Source organism: Canis lupus, chromosome 37 (genome assembly GCF_003254725.2).
Source record: "Canis lupus dingo isolate Sandy chromosome 37, ASM325472v2, whole genome shotgun sequence".
Lineage (NCBI taxonomy): Eukaryota > Metazoa > Chordata > Mammalia > Carnivora > Canidae > Canis > Canis lupus.
This window is the reverse complement of record NC_064279.1, coordinates 25,031,084-25,046,276: the sequence shown is the minus strand read 5'-3', so window position 1 is coordinate 25,046,276 and position 15,193 is coordinate 25,031,084. Positions and strand designations below refer to the sequence as shown.

The 15,193-nt window shown below is 55.7% G+C and overlaps 1 protein-coding gene and 1 long non-coding RNA gene across 23 annotated transcripts in view; one reads left to right on the top strand and one right to left on the bottom strand.

Moving 5' to 3' along the window:
* The window catches only part of TNS1 (tensin 1), a 204,663-nt gene that overhangs the window by 128,528 nt on the left and 60,942 nt on the right, over positions 1-15,193 (top strand). The window lies entirely within an intron of this gene.
* LOC118353493 (uncharacterized) lies at positions 2,520-13,496 on the bottom strand. 5 transcript variants are annotated; one of them, XR_007408891.1, is made up of 2 exons: positions 10,993-13,496; positions 2,520-10,401 (listed from the first exon to the last, which is right to left on the bottom strand). It is a non-coding gene; the product is annotated as an uncharacterized LOC118353493 (long non-coding RNA). The 5 variants fall into 5 exon arrangements; XR_007408893.1 differs by having other exon boundaries at positions 2,520-10,371; XR_007408892.1 differs by having other exon boundaries at positions 2,520-10,354.

Sequence of the window (15,193 nt, the reverse complement as noted above, 5' to 3'; positions counted from 1 at the left end):
GCTTGTCCTCAAGCCTACCTTCTTAGTTCCCTCCACCCCCTCCCCCAGGGGCCCAGACACCCCACCCTGCAGAGGCACCGCCCCAAGTACTCCTCCCCACCTCCCCGGGGCCCCCTCTGCTGTGCTGAGTGGCTGGGGAGAGGGCAGAGGACGAAATAATTTAGTTCGGAGCTACTGCCAGCCTAATTGTTCAACGTTCTGGGGATGTTTGCATTTTTCACAAGAACACTTGGCAATTTGAAGGTATTTTTAATGTGTCCCCGTCTCTCCCTGCTGTGGATTCTGTGCTGCGGCCAATGTAAAACACTCAGTAAACTGCAAGGTGCCAGGCAACCAAAAGGTAAAAGAGTTAAGGGGACAGGAGAGGCCGTGGGAGGCCTGATGGGGACACGTTGCCAGAGGGAAGGCAGGGGGCAGGAGGCGGGGGAGCAGAAGGAGGAGCAGCAGCTAGAGGCAGGAATGGGGTAGGAAGGAGAGGCTGGGGGAGTCTGGACTCTTCTCCACCCCTTGCCTCCTTCCTTTCCCCCCCCCGGGGCAGGGGAATGGAACCCATCAGCTCATCCTGCAGGGACAGAGGGGCTCCTGTCTGGAGGCTGAGGAGCTGGCCCTATGCCTGGAGGGTGGGAAGGGAAGGCAGGGCAAGCAGATCGAGGCTCTGCTGTCCTCTTCGCTGGCCTGGCCTCGTCTGGCCAGCTGGTTGGCCTGGACCGGGAGCGATGAGGTTGGGGTGGTCACCAGGACAGACCCCGCCTGTCCATCTGTGTGCCCCCTGCTGCCGCTGGGCTGCATCCCCCACAGGGATGGGAAAGCCAGCCATGGGGTGGGAGCAATGATCATTATTCCAGTCCTGCTCTTCTTCATGGCTGGAGGCACTTCTGGAAGGCTCTAGGTTCTGGGGCCCAGAGATAAAAGCATTTTCTTCTGGCTGATTTCCTTGGTCAAGAAAGAGACATAGGAGGCCTGAGTCCATCTCCTTTGTGGGCAAGTCCCTGTACCTCAATGTCCCCATGTAACACTCTTGGGGTAAGGGCACCTAACCTCCTGGGGTGCCCAGGAAGTGGCTCAAGCTGGAGCCTGGAAGGTGCCTGGGGGCTCCTAGGAGTGGCCCCGGGGCTGGGGGGCTGGGCTCTGTGGGTGACATGGTACCCAAGGTGGCCCTGCCTGCCCCCCAGGGAAGTCATGGACTGGGAGAGGCAGGCTAACCCCAAGGTGCTGTGGGTCAGCCTGTGTGCCTGAGGCCTGACCGCCCAGGGTCCCCGATCCCCCTCTGTAGCTGAAGGCCTTACCTAGCCTTCCTGGTCTCAGTTTGTTCTTCTACAGACTGGGATGGTTAATGGCGCCCATGTCCTTGGCTTAATGCAGCAATGTTCATGAAAGGCGGTTTAGCATAGGGGTCCCCAAGGTGGCCTCTAGAGCCGAACTACCAGGGTCCAGACCCTCTGACAAGAAGCCATCCTCTCAGGGCCTTGGTTTGCTCTGCTGTAAATGGGGGATTGAGTGGACAAATCATTTTGAGCATCGTGTGGGGAGTAGGAGCTGCGGAGGCTGCCTGTGGTGGCTCCTCAGGAGTCTCTGCACGTAATGACCGTGGCCAGCATCTCAGGCGTCTCTGCAGAGAAGACCAAGGAGGTCTTGGTCTTGGCCTTGGGAGCCCGCTCTGGCTTTGTCACATGCCAGTCATGGTGCCCAGCCCTTGCAAGTCTCCCTTTGCCTAGTGTTCACAGCCACCCTGTGAGGTGGGCACTGGTTTCATGCCTGGGTAGGGAAACTGAGGCACAGCGGGGTTTAGTAACCCGCAGGAAGGTTGCCCCAACAGTAAGGAGCAGGTCTGGGTGTGAAACCCCAGTGCTCATCGCTGTGCTACTTTGGTAACCGCAGGCCTGTATTCTGGGCGCCAGCCCCTGTGACACTCCCTGGGTCGCCCCCGAGCTTGGGTGGATCTGGACCCCTCCGTCCCCACCTCTGACCACTGGGCAGACCCCTGTCCTGAGTCTCAGCAGGAGGGAGGCGCTGGAGGCCCTGGGATCTGGAGTGTGGCAGCCAGGAGAGCACCGGGCCGGCCCGCGGCAGGTGCTTAGCTGGATGTCAGCGCCGGGGACAGCTGAGGCGCATCCCTTAGTGTCCCTCCCCTGCCCCCCAGGAGGCTGTGGGGCTGCTCCCACCACAAGGCCTCTGGTGAGGGGATGGCCGCTCAAAATAGGGGAGGCGTGTCGGAGGTGAGATCAGGTCGTTTCTGCAAGTGGCACGCCTCTCCTATTTCAGGCCCGTGAGGGAAGGAATCCGAGAGGCCGGGCCAGGCCCTCCAGAGGCCACCGGGTGACTCAGAGGGGCAGCAGGGGGCACTGAGCCAGGCACTGGGGACCAGGGACAGACGATCTCGGGCCTGGGCTGCTCCTCGCCGCCTTGCAGTCGGCCCTCTGCCCACTATTCCTCCTGCTTCTGCAGGAGACCCTGACTTTACCGTCCAGTGCCGGGAACTGCACCCCTGTCTCCCCCCAACCCCCCATTCCTAGTTCAAGTTTCTTTTTTTTTTTTTTTTTTAAGATTTTCTTTATCTATTCATGAGAGACACACACACAGAGAGAGAGAGAGAGAGAGAGAGGCAGAGACACAGGCAAAGGGAGAAGCAGGCTCCATGCAGGGAGCCTGATGTGGGACTCGATCCCGGGTCTCCAGGATCACGCCCTGGGCTGCAGGTGGCACTAAATGGCTGAGCCACCTGGGCTGCCCCCTAGTTCAAGTTTCTACTCCTTTGGGGCATCGCAGATCCATCTCAGCAACAGAAACGATGGAAGAAAAGCCCCGTGCTCTGTAGGCCCACGTCCCAGGCTGGGCGGTCCAGGCCGGTCAGGGAGCCCGCCTGCTGGCCTCCTGCCACAGTGAGGACACGAGGCTGGCACTTGTGGGCCTGCCAGGGGGGAGGTCATCCTCACGTGCAGAGGCTCCCTTTGCACGACCTCCGCTCCAGTCGTACTGACCCCATTGCACCGATGGCCACACCCACGTGTGGAGAGGTTAGTCGTGCTGCGGGGGTCATGAGATAGGACATGGGGTGGCTACTGAATCCAGGGGTCTGACTCTGGTCCCTTCCCTCCTCCCTCGGAGCTCAGTGTGTTCAGCGCCCCACACCCCCTAATACGGGTGGTCCTTGCAGGTGCTTGTCCAACTTCTCACACCTTTGGACGGCAGAGAGCTCACCGCCGCACCGGGCAGGCCGTTTCACCTGTGGACAAGTCCAGAAATTTGGAGAGAAATAGAGGGAAAAGGGCGAGTTGCCTCTGTGTGGTGGCCATGGATGCTCAGGGACCCTGCACTCAGGCCAGAAGGAAGGGGAAGTGGTGACAGGTGAAGAATCCGTTAGAAACTCAGTATTAAGAACTTTCTCACCAGAGAAGGTTCCAGGCCTTGACATGTGGCTGGGGAGCAGGGGAGCACCTGCCGTCTCCAGGCCTCCTCACTTCGGGAGTAGCACCCTCTGGTGCACCCCGCAGGCCGGTGTCTGAGTCTGCTTGGGCGGCCACGACAAGATACCCCAGCCTGTGAGGCTCGCACGGCAGACGTGTCTTTCCCCAGTTCTGGAGGCCGCGAGTCTGAGAGCAAAGCGTCAGCAGCATTGGTTCCTCCCGAGCTTGTGGATGGCGGTCTTCTCTCCGTGTCTTCGCTGGGTCCTCCCTCTGTGTGCCTCTGTGTCCCCATCTCTTCTTTATAAGGACACCGGTCGGATTGGCCTGGGGCCCACTCGTGTCTAGAGTGGGTTTTAACTTAATTATCTGCTAAAGGCCCTCTTTCCAGACACAATTACACTCTGAGGTACTGGGGGTTAGGGCTCCCACGTATGAACTTGGGGGGAGAGCACGTCAGCCCACAACACCTAGGAAGGAGTTTTCTGGGTGGCCTGTAGTCGGACGCCTGGAGCCTTGGTCCTGAGCTGGGGGGCGCAGGTTCCGGGCGCTGGAGGGGGTAGTGGGCTGGCCCCCCACCAGCCTCCTCCTCGCAGGCTGTCTGTCTTTCTCTGGTTTGGTCTGGAGCCTGCCAGCTCAGCGCTCTGGCTGACACCACGTTTCACAGCCTCCAGAAGCCCCATTAGCCATTTGGCCTGAGTTCTGACGCCCCATGCCCAGATCCCAGCTCCCTGTGGGTGGGAGTGGGGCTGTTTTTTTGTCTATGCTGCACAGAGCCGCCTCCAAATTCCTCCAGAGTGTTCCAGGGCGAGCCTTCTCGGAAGCGAGTTCCGTACCAAGAGCTGTGGGCTGCCTTCCACCCGGGGGCTGGCCAGGCCTGAGTTCCCTCACTGTCCCCCTTCACGTCTCCCGTCCCCCAACGTCCTCAGGCTTGGAGTTGTTCAGAGTGTGTCACAACTTAAGTGGGTACAGGGGAATAGGGCGCGTGCTGGGCGCAGTAGCGGATTGCTCAGGGCCGGAGGAAGGAACGGAGAATGTGAGAAGCCCCCGGTTACCTGGCTGGTAACCAACCCTCTTCTGGGCTTCTCCTGTGTGGTGCCCATCAGTCCCTCCCCGTTTCTGTGGGAAGCCCCCCAAGAGCCAGGGGCTGGTGACAGGGGGTGTGGTTTTGGGCCCAAGCTGCTCAGCCCTCGGAGGATCTGTGAGGAGAGCCATTCCTTCCTCGGGGAGAGCTCCCAGTTCTGCAGGACACCCAGTGCCTCCTCGAGCTCGGTCGTCTGAGCTGGGGAAGAGCCTCCTGGATGGCAGCCAGCGGCCCCTGGTCTGTGGTGACTTCTCCTGAGCTGGGCTCGTCCAAGAACTCTCTGATATTTATTTATTTATGTATTTATTTTGAGGGAGAGGAAAGAGGGAGGGAGACACAGCAAACAGAGAGTGAGAAGGAGACAGAAGTAGGCAAGAGACATGGAGAGAGAGCCAGACACTGGGAGGCGTGGGTGGCAGGAGACTGTTCGGGGTGGGGGGGGTCTTGGTAACTCCTTTTCTTTAGATCTCCCTTATGTCCTGTAAAATGAGGGAATTGGAGGAGTGGTTCTTTCTGTCTCTTTGAGCTTAATCATTGTGTCTTTTTGTGAGTTGGGAGGAGCTAAGATGGACCCACCAAACTTCCCACCTCATGGGCTTGGAGCGGGGAAGCAGTGTAGCTTCGTGGTGGTTGTATTAGTCAGGAGAGGCTTGGTTACGCTGGGTAACAAACAGCCCCAAAATATATATCTCTTGCCCGTGCCGCATGTCCAGTGTGGGTTGGCACGGGGTCTGCGTTCATCTTATTTACTCGAGGCTGCTGGTGGCTTCATCCCATAGCTGCTTCCATCATCGCCGCCACAGTGGGTAGTGGGCACTGTGACGTGCACACTGCTTCTGCCCGGACGTGACACACATTCCTCCTGCTGACATTTCATTGGCCAAAGCAGGTCTCACACCCAAGCCTGACTTCAAAGGGAGCAGAGAAGTGGTTCATGGAAAATGGAAAGTGGAAAATAATGTTGAACAGACTGAGCTCTGCTATAGGGACTAAGTCTGTGGGACCTAGAGTCAGAAGGCCAGGTTCCAAGCCCTGTTGTTTAGGACTGTGTTTCTTGGTCAAGACACTCGACCTCTCTGAGCCCCAAATGTCATTTTTATAAAACGGGTACAGTAATAGTCTTTTTTCATGGGATTGCTGTTAAGATCAATGAGGATGTCAAAGGTCAAATCCAGAGTGCTAGGCATGTACTCTGCTGGCAGGAATTTGAGTTTATTACTATTGTCACTATTGAAGTGCTGGAGGAAGGAAGGTAGAGAGGTGATTTGAACATATGCAAGTCCTCTCTTCTTGGGAAACATTCCACATCCCTGTGGCCCCTCTACGCTCGGGAACCATCCATAGTGGCTCTGTTCTGGGAGCCCCACTCTTGGGAGTCAGAGACCTGCCTCTGACAGCAGCTTGCTGTGTGACCTTGGCAAAGTTACTTCTCCTCTCTAGTTCTCAATTCCCTTGTCAGTGAAACGAAGAGGATGGATTCCCAAGGGGACCTCATGGGGGGACGGCGATGGTAACGATGCCAGCGCCAGTGACCAGATGCTGGCTGGCTTTGGGGCCTGCCCTGAGCCGGGTGCCACCGTGCTCTTTCTCGTGGTTAGTCCTCCCCAGCAGGTGCTACTGTTTCCTGATCAGCAGGCAGACCTTGTCGAGTGTGGTCATCAAGCCACTCCCTGTGTCTCCTGCTGGCACGTCCTGCCTGACGTCTGTCCTCTGCTTTCCCTGCCCCCTCATGGTATTAGGGCGAGTCCCGTGCCTGTTCTGGCCACTTAGGGAACGAAAGATCCTCAGCCAGTTGACAGTGTGTCCAGTGCCAGTGGACTTGGCCCTTCATTCAGCCAGTTCCTCCCCCTTGTCAGCTCCTGCCTGGCACCGACTGTGTGTGTGTGTGTGTGTGTGTGCGCGCGTGCGCACGTGGGGGGGTGCAGCTCACTAGGTTTCCCGACTTATAGGAAGAGAGGACAGGACGGGTGTGGGGGAGAGAATCAGGAGGGGATTCCTGCCCACTCTGTGTGGGGCAGGCGGGGATGGCCACTCCTGAGCTCTTGGCCGATGGAAGATTCCGGGATGTCGAACGCGGGCTGTTTCTCTCCTGCGGCACCTTTGTGGGTGTTTGGGGGACCCCTGGGGCTCCGCGTAGGTCACTGCATCGGTGTTTCCTTCAGGCAGGGGACTGCCGCTCAGGCGGACTCTCACAACCCTCTGGGCCCAGGCGTCCCTCGTCCCCTGCAGTCTCTCGTGGACACGGGACAGCATGCGAGGGGCCCAGGCCGGCTCTCCCTCCCCGGCCCGAGGGGGCCCTCATGCATCTGGGCCTCAGCTGAGCCTGGGGGGGACGTGACCCAGGCAGCCCCTCTGTGGGTCCCCCTGCCTGCCTCTCGCCCCTTGGACTTTTGGCCCAAGCCAGTCCCTGTCTCTCCTGTTCTCTGTGCTCCCGCACTCGCTGAGGGGGAGGGAGAGGCCCCCAGCAACAAAACAACATTCTCCAACATTCCTCGTGGCCTCTCCCCCTTCCTGATCCGTTTGCTCCGTGATGTGGAGGTGTCCGAGGGAGTTCAGAGCCACGGAACAGTTTGGGGCCTTCTCTCTGTCTCTTAAAAAACCCCCCAAAAAACAGCTAATATTATATATTTCCAATATCGTGTTATAAAATTGTATTCATTGACTTAATAACGTCCACCTGTCTTAAAGTGGACGATTCAGTGGGTTTTAGTACATTTGGGGTTGTGCACCTTCACCATCACCATCACCAACTGTACAACATTTCCAACACCCCCAACCATTGGCAGCCACCCGGCCCCCGTTTCTTGCCCCACCCCCAGCCTCGTCTCCTTTCTGTCTTGACAGATTTTAAAAAGTTAGTTCATTAATTTTTAGAATTCTATTTAAATCCAATTATTATCATATAATGTATTATTGGTTTTAGAGATAGAGATCAGTGATTCATCAGTCTCAGATGACACCCAGTGCTCATCTCATCACGTGCCCTCCTTAATGCGTCACCCAGTTATTCCATCCCCCCTCCCATCCAGCGACCCTCAGTTCATTTCCTGTGATTAAGAGTCTCTTATGGTTTGTCTCTCTGACTTCATTCCTTCTTTTCCTTCCCTTCCCCTATGATCCTCTGTTTTGTTTCTTAAATTCCATGTATGAGTGAGATCATATGATAACTGTCTTTCTCTGACTTATTTCTCTCAGCGTAATACCCTCTAGTTCCATCCACGTCATTGCAAATGGCAAGATTTCATTTTTGATGGCTGAGAAATATTCCATTGTGTGGATTTACCACATCTTCTTTATCCCTTCATCTGTCGATGGACATCTGGGCTCTTTCCATAGTTTGGCTACTGTGGACATTGCTGCTGTAAACAATGGGTTGTGGGTACCCCTTCGGATCACTGCATTTGTATCTTTGGGGTAAATACCCAGTAGTGCCTTGACAGACTGGAATTTTTTTTTAAAAGATTTTATTTATTTATTCATGAGAGATACAGAGAGAGAGAGAGAGAGAGAGGCAGAGACACAGGCAGAGGGAGAAGCAGGCTCCATGTAGGGAGCCCGACGTGGGACTCAATCCCGGAACTCCAGGATCACACCCTGAGCCGAAGGCAGACGCTCAATCGCTGAGCCACCCAGGCGTCCCCAGACTGGAATGTTCTGCTGATTTCCTGTAAATGGAATTATACAGCACGTGGCCTTCTTTCACTGAGCCGAATAGTTTCAGGCCACATCCAAGTTGGAGCATGGGTCACTGCTTTGTTTTTGTTGCTGCGTAATACTCTACTTATGGCCATACCACGTTTTGTTCACTTATTCCTCAGTCAGTGGATGTTTTCTTTATGTCCACTTCTTGAATATTTTAACAAACACTGCTGTGGACATTCATGGACCAGTTTTCACGTGGACTTGGGTTTTCACGTTTTCTTGTGTAGATACCTAGGGGTGGAGTGGCTGGGCTGTAGGGTCACAGTGTGTCCAATCATTTGAGGACACAGACTGTTTTCCAAAGTTTTATATCACTGCAGCCAGTGTCTGAGGATGCCAGCGTCTCCCATCCGTCCTCACCAACTCCTGCCTTCAGTACCCGAGCCATCCTAATGGGTATAAAGTACATTGGCCAGTTGGGTTTTCATTTCCCTCATAATGGACGGTGATGAGCATCTTTTCACATGGTAACTGGCCACTATAGATCTGTTTTTATTTATTTATTTAATTAATTTTAAAGATTTTATTTATTTATTAGAGAAAGAGAGGGATTGAGGGAGCATAAGCAGGGGGAGCAGCAGAGGGAGAAGCAGGCTCCCCACTGAGCAGGGAGCCTGACAGGAGGCTGGATCCCAGAACCCCGGGATCATGACCTGAGCCAAAGGCAGAAGCTTAACCCACTGAGCCACCCAGGCGCCCTGTAGATCTCTTTTTAGAGAAATGTTTATTCACATATTTTGGACACTTCAAAACAATGTTTTTTTTTTTTTTTTGGTCTATTTGCTATTGAGTTATAAGTTCCTTCTCTATTCTGAAAACAGATCCCTTATTGGATAAGTGATTTGCATCCTGTGGATTATGGTCTCTTTGCTCTCGATGCTAGCGATGTCTTCCTGCCATCCTTGTGTGCTGATCCCTTGCCTTACTTTCGGAGTGGGGCGTTCATCTTCCTGGGGCCTCTGTCACAACTGAGACCCCACTACTTCCACGTTAATATCCGGTTGCCCCTGGGGTTCCCGTTTTATAGAGGATGGAACGGGTAGTAGCAGAGAGGTTGGGGGCCTCGTCCACGGCAGTGTCCTGAGTAAACGGTGGAGGCAGGACTCCAACGTGAGGGTCTGGAGCCAGAGTCCGGGATCGATACTGCGTACTATCATTTAATGATCTTGATCTAAAAGATTATTCATCTGCAGCCCGAAATGCTTTCGGCTGCTTGGTCTGATCTCTTTCCAGCCCTAGAGCTGGTGCTTGAACTGGTCTAGAAAAGCTGCCCCAACCCCCAGAGAGGGAGGCCAAGTGTCAGATCCCTGGATGGCCGAGCAATGCAAAATTGCGTGAATTCTGCACCCCCAGCTGCCCCTGCGGCCCTTGTGGCCCTGGGTCCCTTCGTGTCCCCGAGGCCAGGCAGGGTGAGGGAGGGTAGCCCCTCCTCCAGAAGGTGGCCCCTTTAGGTTGGAACTGAGGCAGTTGGGCAGCGGGGAGGGAAGAACACTTGTGCACCGTGGTGAATATCTGCCCTTGACGTACCTTCAAAGGGTTTGGCATTCCTGCCTTCTGGAGTTTTGGGTCAGATGTGGGAGGAACCAGTAAGAGAGGAGTGCAAGTTTGCAAGGTGGTCCCAAATAATTTAGGGAAAGGTTCCAAGGATCCCGGACTGATACATCCGCCCCCCCATCTCTGAGCAGAAGGCTTTAGGGGGTGATCTTCTGACCAAGAGCTTGGGGTTCATGAGCACCAGACTGACTTTTGTTGGAAAATCCTAACCTGGTCGCCGGAGAGGGCAGCCCTTCTGGGATGTGGCTTCAGGGGATGAGGGGGAGAGATGGGCAGAGACGGAGACCTTCAAAGCTGCTGCAGGAATCTTCTGTCCTTGTTATGTCACATCATAGATGACCAAGGACTTAGTCTACAGCAGGAAGGGTTTGAGTCAGCCACCCGGTGGCACTTCCTGACGGTGAGAGAGCGGATCAGCTGTAGTGGGGAGGTTGGGCCCTTGTCTCCTTGGCATCCTTGGGCAGAGATGTCAGGAGACAAGGGAGATGGCTGTCCGTGTGGGATGGCCTCCACAGATGTGGTGAGAGAGGCCGGGATAGACTGGCTTCCTGGGGAGGATCTGGTGCCTTCTTTTCCCCCAAGTCGGGGGGCGGGAGTCCTCCCTGCTGACGTCCTGCAGCAATCAGAGTGCTAAGAATCCAAATGTGAGGTCGGCCTGACCTTGTGGGTGGAGAAGATGACACCACTGACCCAGCATCTCCCCACCACCTGCTTAGTGGGGCGAGGCGGGGCTCGTCCCGATGCCCTCAGACCCTTGGCTGGCTCTGCTCTGTGAGGCAGCTGGCAGGCCTGGGCGAGTAGTGTCTGCCCAGGGAACATTCAGTAAACCAATACCCTCCCGAGTGAATGTGCCTTGGTCCTCTGTAATCTCTGCCATCGGGTGGAGGTTGGAAGGCCGGAGCCGCGCTTGGTTGGGCCGGAGCTCCTGGCCGGCAGCCTGAGCCTCGAGTCTGCCTTCCCGGTGTGCTCAAATATCGAGCTCCAGGCAGGGCAGGAGGAGAGCGCTGTCCCCTTCTCGGCCCCTCCCACTTCCCCTCTTGCCAGACCCGCAGACAAGCACAAGGTAAGCTGGAGCCTGCAAGACCCCAAGATACCAACTCTAGCCATGTCCGAGGGAAGAAATGGAAGCTTCCAGTAATCAGATATTGTTTCCTACCCAGCTGTGGCTGCTTTTCACCCATCATCCTTCCTCCTTCCTTCCCTTCCTTTCTCCCTTCCTTTTCTCTCTCCTTTCATTCCCCCAGTACTTACAGATCACCGCCTAGGCGGCGGGCGGCGGGCTGGCCTGGGTGCTGTAGAAAGTTGTGCCCTGGAGTCGCCTGAGGACAAGGGCGGGGTGTGTGTCTCACAGCCACAGGGAGGAGGATCTCGGCTGGGCCTCGGCTCCTCGGGAGACAGGCAGCTCCTGGGGGACGGTGGTGCTCAGAGGTGCACAGCTCTGCAGAGGGGCTGCGTTTGTCCCAGGGCTGGGAGGGCGACGTGCGTGGAGAGCAGCCCCATTTTCAAACCTAGAAGTGGCATCACAGCCTTGCTCAAAGTCTAGCTTGGTGGAGGGAAAGAGAAGCCTTCGATTCAGACGGACCTCGCTCGCCACTCGGCTGTCCTGGGGTGCGGTGCTGGAGCTGGTCAAGGTGGAGTGCTGGGGAGGGTGGAGCGGAGGGTGAGGGAGCACCCAGAGAGCCACATACCGGGGTCCAGAAGGGGAGAAGGAACCAGGAGATTCATTGAAAAGACAGCCTCGAATCACACACACAGAAAGGCCAGAATCCTGCCGCGGGTGAGACCCTCTTGCCTTCCGTTGACCTTGGGCAGATGGCTTAGCCTGTCTGAGCCTCAGTGTTCTCACCTGTAACGTGGGGCAAGGATGGTACCTCCCCCCTGGGGCTGAGAATTAACTGAGATCGTCTCTGGGCTCCTAGGTCTGCCCTATGCGTCCTAAGCCAGCTGGTTCTGTTTGTTGTTCCTGATACGGCTCCCTGACCTTGGGGGGCACTTGATAAACTGCTTCCCGGAGCGCAAGTCAGTTCATTTTTTGACTATCGCAGCTGTTGAACTGGGCCTCTGGCTGCACGTCCGGTGTTCCTCCTCCCACACTGAACCAGGTGCGGGTGTCGGCACCTTTTCCTTGGCATCTTCCAACCAGGCTCCGTTCCCCGGGGGGGTGAGCTGCCCCCTTAGCTCCGGGCTTGGGGGACTTGTGGAGGTCACACGGATCGCGGAGGGCAGAGCCAGCCCTAGCCCCCAAGGGTCTTTTCAGGGGCTTCCCCTCCACGGGTCCTGCCTTCCTGGCACCAGTCATCGGCGATGCCCAGGCTGTGTGTTATGGTGACGGCTGGCATAGCTGTAAGGTTGCTCCTTTCTCTTCCATTTGAGAAAACAGAGTGTGGGAGAGTGAAAATAAGGGTAACCTTGAATCTGCTCCACCGACAAAAAGAAAAAAACAAAAACAAATCGCGTGTGTTCTTTGGTATGTGGACTATCCTCAGTCAACAAATAATCACTAGGTGCCTACTAAATGCCAGTCGCCATTCTAGATACTGAGGATATAACAGTGAGCAAAACGAAGATCCTTGCCCCCATCACGATTCCATTGTAATGGGAGAAGAGAGACAATGAAAAAAAACATTAAAGACATTATATGTAAATGAGAGAGCATGCTAGACGGTGATGAACACCTGGGAAAAGATAGAGCAGAATAGGGTGATTGGGAAAGGGGAGGTGGAGGGGTGAGTTGAAATTTTTTAAAAAGCTGATCAGCCCAGGCCTCACTGAGGGAGAGATAGCTGAACAAAGACTCGAAGGGGTGAGTCAGCCAAGAAAATATCTGAGGAAGAGCATTGCCGGCAAGAGAGCAGCAAGTGCAAAGGTCCTGAGACAGCAGCTTGCCTGAGCCGTACGTAGGCTTGGGAAGCATCAGAGGGGCCAGTGTCACTGCAGCGAAGGCTGCAATAGGCCATTAGGTCAGAGGTTATGGGGACTAGGTCATGGGGGTTCTGGTAGCTGTGGCAAGGATTTGGCTTGTATCCTGAACTTTTTCATCTAGTGATGCATCGTGGAGACCCTTCCATAGTGGCACGTGAAGAGCTGTTTTCACTTTTCTTCCGATGCTGACGAGTCCACTGTACGTGCGTTCTGTGTTTTATGTAACTGTATTTAAGTAACACGACATTTAAGTTGTTGCCAGTCTTTTGTTGTTTCCAAAAATGCTGCAAAGAATAGCCTTATACACACAGTGTGTGTGTGTGTGTGTGTGTGTGTGTAATCCCATCGATGGAAGTGGCATTTGTAGAAGTGCAGTTGCTGGGTGAAGAATATGTGCATATATAATCTTGATGGTGCCCAAGTGGCCTCTGCAAGCGTTGTACTTAGTTGACATTTTCCAGCGGCAGTTTGGTTAGGGCCTAGGAGAAAAATGTGTGAGACACCGTTAGGTGCCCACTATTTCCTTTACTCCTCATGACCCTCCCGTGGGCTGGGTCTTCTTGTTCCTATTCCACAGACGGGGAAGGCACAGAGAGGTGAAGTAACCTACCAGCGTTTGCCCAGCCAGTAGTAGGTGTAGAGCTGGGATTGCGAAGCCTGCCATTTCTCACCAGGGCTTCCCAGGAGCAGGGGTCCGAGGAGCTCTGGCCCCCGGTCCCCCTGCCCCTGCGCCCCCTGCACATGGTCATGTGGACCCAGAGGCCTCCAGGTCTGAGGCTCCTGAAAATGAGGGGCTGAGTTAAAAGGGGAAGCCTGCTTGCCTGGCTCTGCCCCTGCTGGAGACCCTTGGAGGCCGGGGGCAGGCTGGGAAGAGGCCCTCCTGAGGGACCTGGAGCCACACTGGCTGAGCTGGCCTCCCCCTGTCCCTCCCCTCATTGGCCCCCGTGGTGAGACCCGGCAGGCTGCCATCCAGCTAATTCTGCTCCAGGTGGGGCGCTCCCTGCCACCGTCTGCTGGGTCAGCTCGCTCCGGGGATTAGGTTTCCGCATTTCACTGATGAAAATAAATCAGCCTCTTGATTGCCGGCAGGGCCCTCGCGAGCTCCGCAGCCTGGAGGGTACTTCCACATTTCCTGTAAGTCACACTATTTCTGTCCTAAGCCCCGGGGGCTCTGACGCTGCTGCAGAAAGAGCCTCAGATGAGCTTGGAGCCCGGAGCCACCCAGGCAGGACCGAGCAGGAGAGGAGAACGAGGCTCAGTGCTGACCCAGCATCTTCTCTTTGGTGGATCTTGGAGCATCTGGAGTTGGCCAGGAGGTCAGGGGTCATCTGGTTGTGCTCTCCCATTGCACAGAGGGGTACACCGAGGCCCATCGAAGACCACTCCTTAGTAGTCTGGCCTCTTGGCTCCCAGGCTACTGCCGTTGCTACTGGACAGTAGATCTGTTCATCGTGCAGTGGCCGGTCAGGGGCAGGGGGACTGCGTGGGAGAAAGTGGGCTTTAGCTGCAGCAGGCCGGGCAGAGAGATCTGACATCTAGGAGAACTGTCTTGCCTTGGAGGGACATGGGAAAGGGGAACTGGTGACAGGACTGGATTTTCTTGAAGTCCCTTCCACCCTGCACACCTGCCTAAATGGGGGTGAGTGACCATGGTGTATGGATGTTGGGGGTACCAGGCAAATTCTAGAGCGCTGTGACCAAGCCCCGGCAAGGTTCCGTGTGCAAAGGGGACTCTGGAGTCTTGCCCCAAACTCCCCTTTCTCCTGCGTCTCCCTTTGTGTGCTCAAGCATTATTTGCAAGCACAGGACTCTCCAGCAGGGACGTGGGGCATCCTGCCTCCCATGGCAGACTTGCTGGACTGTTGTCCCACCCTCCGGGGCCAGGCCTAGCCAACCTCCGGGAGCTTTGTTCAGGCCACAGTGGGACTCCCTTGTTCTGGGAAGCAGCTGAAGAGCTGGAGTGGGTGGGCGCCAGGAGCTCGGACTGCCTTGCTTGCCCTGGACCAACCAAGTCTTCACATCCTTACAGCCTGTCGATGCCCTGATGCTCGTCAGACACTTTGCCTCGGGCTGCTCTGATAGCTTTAAAAATTGTCAGCCGCAGAGTGTTCTTTGATGTCTGTTCTTCTCCAGGGGCAGTGAGATCAGATTTTGATATGAAAGCTCAAAGCTGCTCAGATCTTTCCTTCTCCCTTCCTGCTGCCTCCCTGCCCCCTTCCTGCTTGCAAACCTTCCAGAGCCAGACAGGCGCTCTTCATGTGACACAAGCAGAGAAAGAAGCCTGGGGGTAGCGCTCCTGGGTCCTGTCCAGGCCTGCACCCCATAGTTTTATAGCTTCTGTGGGTCAGGGGAGTCACTGCCAGCTCGTCCCGCTGCAGCAGGGGCTGCCAGCTTCCGGCCCACACCTGCTCCGGGGTGTGAGCTCGTGCACACTGGCCGGCAGATCCCCACAGAGGTGCCTGTGTGAGCTTCCTCATGCTAACGCACATGGATGGACCCATTTGGGAAAGGCAGCAGAGACCCAAGCAGA